At 41.8% G+C, this 5,303-nt stretch overlaps 1 long non-coding RNA gene across 1 annotated transcript in view; it reads right to left on the bottom strand.

Annotated features, from left to right (window-relative positions):
- The window catches only part of LOC118160747, a 22,081-nt gene extending 17,611 nt beyond the window's left edge, over positions 1–4,470 (bottom strand). Inside the window, exon 1 of the long non-coding RNA XR_004747655.1 lies at positions 4,457–4,470. This is a non-coding gene — a long non-coding RNA (uncharacterized LOC118160747). The remainder of the gene's footprint in view (positions 1–4,456) is intronic.
- Positions 4,471–5,303: the final 833 nt, after the last annotated feature.

Genomic DNA, 5,303 nt, shown 5'->3' with positions numbered 1-5,303 from the left:
TTTGAGATGAGAATGATTTAATTAAAGGAAAGGGGAATGGGGAGAAAGAGAAACAAAAGAAACAACAAGGCCGTGCGGAAGCACAGAGAGAAAGAAAAAAAAAAGTTATTCTCTACTTCCCATCAACGAGCGATGTTCGGCCACGTCCCGGGAAGCAGGGCCTCAAAACGCGTACCGGTTGTTCAGGAGAGACCCTCCCCCACGAGAGCCCCCCTTTTATTGCTGAGTGTGACATCAGGTGTTATGGAATATCCCTTTGGTTGGTTTAGGTCAGCTGCCCTGGTGATGTCCCCTCCCCATCAATTGCCCACCCCCAGCCTGCTGGCTCTTGGGGGCCTGGAAGGAGTTCTGATGTTGTGCCAGCACTATGCAGCAATAGACACAGCACTGGAGTGATACCAGTGCTGTTCCAGCTATGAGTGCAGAACACAGCACTGTGTGGGCTGCTGCAGGGAAAGGTGACTCCATCCCAGACAGACCCAACACACTTACCTTAATAGGTAACTACCTTAATAGGTAGCCACCCAGGACAGTGAAAAGGCTGAGGAACTGAATATGCCTGCCATGTTAATGGATCATGTAAAAAAGATGCATTTTCTAGATGGACTAGATTTTTTAAATGTACTACTGCATTTTTCCCTGTATGCAAGTTTTGTGAGATATCAACTTTTGAGACCTATAGAACTGACGGTTTTGCAAATGAACAATTGACAGACCAAAATCATATATTTTGTGAGTTATGAACTGACCTATATGAAAAGTAAAGCCTGTGGAGAGGATGGCTGAACTGGTGACAGTTTTCCACTTCATGTTTATTTGGAATAGATTTATTTTGAATAGCTTCCTTAGTATTGTGATCTTGTTCAAATACATCCATAATTGCTCCTGTATTTGTAAATCTCATATTTTCTATTGATTTTACTGGCATGTCATAACACTACTAATGTAAAGGGTTCTATTTTCAATCAGTTGCAGGATTTACATTATTAGAGATTATTAAAATGTTCTATCAGACGCCTGTCTACTACTGAAAATAGTGCTCATGCATATAAATGTACTGCTCAAAGGGAGATGTTTCTGTATATAAGCAATAATGTTTGATTGTCAAAGTCTGCTCTGTGGCCAACTCTCTGGCCTCTACTTTTCAAACTTTACAGGATAACCTTGAATAACATCATCTTACTTCTTGCTTGTTTGCTTTTGACTTTAAATAAATAATTATATAAATGAGAGAAGTCTGTTGGTAGAGACTGGTTTTGTGATACTTTGTCCTTTGTTTGAACAGCTGAATAATCAGCACTGGGTGTTGCTGCTCTTTCAAGCTCACTTTTACAATCACTAGGCATTTTAATGCTCTGTATAATTCATATTTAACCCACAGTGATAATATGTCACAATAAAATAAAGTAGTTTCTTGTGCATCGCATGGAATTTGTTTCTTGTGCATCGCATGGAAGTAAATCAGCAAGCCTGGAATATGACTAGCTAACAGCTCAAAGTTAGCTAGTCATACTCATGTTGTATATAGACCTGAGTCTTTAGGGTACATACCATAAGCACAAAGCTCAAAACTTTTTTTTTTCTTTTTTTTTTCTTTTTTTTTTTTTTTTTTTTTTCCTGTCTAGAAAGAAAATTATCATATGAAAATTCTTCACACCATAAATGCTAAGGTGTCTGACAATTATCAGGACCAAGTGATCACTACAGCAGTTTGGCAGTTCCAGAATCCCCAGGGTTAAAAGCAATAATAAATACTTGATTTGGTAATTTGGTATAAATTAATTTCCCTAATACTATAAGCAAGGTAGTTGCTAATTTAAACCATTGCTTAAATTCCATTTAAGAAATAAAATAAAATAAAATTCCATTAAAAAATAAAAATAAATATGCCATTCTAATAACATCAGAAGCTGAATATACTGTACAAAATACACTTTGGCAGATAAACTACAATGTGTAAAAAAAGATGTGCTTCTGCATGTGATACATATAAAGACTAGTTATTAATAGGAAACCAAAAGGAAGAAATCTTAAACAAACAAACAAATAAATAAATAAATAAAAGTGCATTGGTAGTGATTGTATATTTAAGTTTTAACTGTTAACAACTCTTCACTCCCAAAGCCCTGGACCATGGTTGTATGAAAATAAATAAATAAATAAACATTTTTATTATGGTTTCTTCATTTTTTTATCAGTCATCCTTCTCAAAGGGAAGAGATTTGAAATGCATAGTTGAATGAATCTGGGAAATCAACAGATGATTATAGGGTTGCTGGCACTGTGAAGGATTTGGCTACTTAGATCATGGGACACATTTTGAGAAACCTGGTCTACTGGGAGCTGATGGGGTCAATCTGCCAGAGGAGGGAAAGAACACTGGGCTTGCCAAGCTGGTGAAGAGGGCTTTGAACTAAAATTGTCAGGAGAGGGGAATCTCATTCCATCCATCTCCTATCACTTTGATGCCAGTGCCAGAAATAGAAGCCCAGAGCCTGGAGAACGATCACAGGTCAGGAGGAGAGCACCTGAATAGCAGCAAGAAGGAATCCCAGCCACTTTAATAAAACAGTCTCATCAGGGGCCGGTGTTAAATGCCTCTATGCAAATATACATGGCATGGAGATCAATCAAGAGGAGTAAAAGGTATGCGCATGTGCAAGTCTATTTATTGGCAGCATGGAGATGTGGAGGGATGGCTCCTATTACTGGGGTGTTGGCATTGAAAGATACAAGGCTCTTCAAAGAAGACAGGCAGGGGAGACAAGAAGGGTTACTGTCTTCTATGTCAGTGATCAGCTGGAGTGCCTGGAACTCTGCCTGTGGATGGGTGAGGCACTGAAAGAGAGCTAATGGGTCAGGATTAAGGGGAGGGCAGAAACAGCTGACATTATAGCGGGGTCTGCTACAGAACACTTGACCAGGAAGAATAAGCAGTTGAGGCTTTCTATAGACAGGAGCAACCTTACTTGCACAAGCCCTGATCTTCATGGGGGACTTCAACTACCTCATATCCGTTGGAGGGACAGCACAGCAGGGCAAAAGCAACCCAGGAGGTTCCTGGAATGCATTGATGACAACTTCCTTCTCCAACTAATAAAGGAGCCAATGAGGAGAAGTGCTATGCTCAGTCTTCTTCTCATCAACAAGGAGGAGCTGGTGGGGAATGTGAAACTCAAGGGCAGCCTTGGCTGCAGTGACCATGAAATGGTGAAGTTCAAGATCCTCAGTGCAGTGAGGAGCGCTTACAGAAAGCTCAGTACCCTGGACTTCAGGAGAGCAGACTTTCATCTCTTGAAGGATCTGCTTGGTAGAGTACCATGGGACAAAGCCCTAGAGGGAAGAGAGGCCCAAGAAAGCTGGTTAATATTCAAGGATCACCTCCTTCAAGCTAAAGAGTGAGGTAACCCTCATTTGTTTTTGCCTAAACAAGTCAGGCAAAAAAGCCAGGAGACCTGCATGAATGAACAAGGGGCTTCTGGCTGAACTAAAACACAAAAAGGAAGCCTACAGAGGGTGGAAGCAAAGATGGGTAAAATGGGAGGAATACAGAGAAACTGTCTGAGAAGCCAGGGATCCAGTTAGGAATGCTAAAGCCCATATAGAATTATCTGGTCAGGGATAACAAGGGCAACAAGAATGGCTTCCATAAGTACGTCAGTGATAAAAGGAAGACTAGGGAAATTGTGAGCCCTCTCCAGAAGGAAATGGGAGACCTTGTTACCCAGGATATGGAGAAGGCAGAGGTACTCAATGACTTCTTTGCCTCAGTCTTCACTGTCAAGTTTTATAGACACACTGCTCAAGTTGCAGAAGACAAAGACAGGAACTGGGAGAGTGAAGAACCACCCACTGTAGGAAAATACTGTGTTTGAGAACATCTAATGAACCTGAAGGTGCACAAGTCCATGTAACCTGATGTGATGCATCCAAGGTTCCTGAGGGAATTTGTGGATTAAATTGGAAACTATCCATCATATCTGAGAAGTCATGGCAGTCCACTGAAGTTCCCAGTGACTGGAAAAGGGGAAACATAACCTCCATTTTTAAAAAAACAGAAAAAAAAAAAAAAAAAGGAAAGAAAAAAAAGGAAGATCCAGGAAACTACAGGCCAGTCAGTCTCATCTCTCTTCCCAGGAAATCACGGAGAAGAACCTCCTAAAAACTATCCTAAGACACAAAGAGAACCAAGAGGTGGTTGGTGACAGCCAACATGGCTTTACCAAGGGCAGACTGTGTCTGGCAAATTTTGGTGGCCTGTTTAACATATTTGTCAGCGACATAGACAGTGGGACTGAGCATGCCCTCAGTAAATTTACCAATGATGCCAAGCTCTGTGGTGCACTCAACACACTGGAGGGAAGGGATGTCATCCAGAGGGCCCTAGACAGACTTGAGAGGTGGGTCCATGCAAACAACTTGCAATTCAACATGGACGAGTACAAGATCCTGCAACTGGGTCAAGGCAATTTCAAACATGAATGTAGGCTTGATGATGAGTGAATTGAGAACAGCCCTGAGGCTTTGGGGTGTTGGTGGATGAAAACTTGTACATGAGCTGGCAATGAGTGTTTTCAGCCCAGAATGCCAACTGTAACCTGGGATCCACCAAAAGAAGCATGGCGAGCAGGTCCCCCTAGGGCAGAAATGGATGTCATAGTGCAAATGTGTCTAATTGGATGAACTCTTCAAGCAAGTAGCCATGTTACAAGAGGAGCTTAATAGGCAGCTCAGTATCCAGGAATCTGAGGGAAAGATTGATGTGTGGTATTGTGTGCTGTCACAGGCTGAGTGACAACCCTGCTTTAGGTCTTTGCAAGAGGAAGGTAGGTTTGCTTCCTGGGCAGTCTGACTTGTCTAACTCATGAAACAAAGGAGACTGAACCTTCATCTCTGCTCAGAGCAGGAGGAGGAATCTTCCCCTTGCCCCTGAATTGTGTTCCCACATAACAGATACAATGGTCTGGGGCGGGACAATGAAGAGTGTAACAGGCAAGACCCAGGAAAGGCCAATCATGCAAAACTGGTCCAACCACTCACCTGCATTAGAACAAGTACCACCAGAAAAACACAGAGAGTGTTAGTAATTGGAGACTCATTTCTGAGAGGTACCAAAGCAACCTTTGCTCAGACAATGTCTCTAAGGAAGTTTGCTGCCTGCTGGAAAACCATATTCATCATGTCACAGATAGGATACCAAGCCTGGTAAAACCTGCAAACCCATTCCTACTCTTCCATGCAGGGTTGAATAATGTTGCAACAAGACGACCAAGAAATATCCAAAGAGACTTTATGACCTTTGG

The sequence above is a fragment of the Oxyura jamaicensis genome, chromosome 1 (genome assembly GCF_011077185.1).
Source record: "Oxyura jamaicensis isolate SHBP4307 breed ruddy duck chromosome 1, BPBGC_Ojam_1.0, whole genome shotgun sequence".
NCBI lineage: Eukaryota > Metazoa > Chordata > Aves > Anseriformes > Anatidae > Oxyura > Oxyura jamaicensis.
The sequence above is the reverse complement of the archived record's forward strand: the minus strand, read 5'-3'. Positions and strand labels throughout refer to the sequence as shown.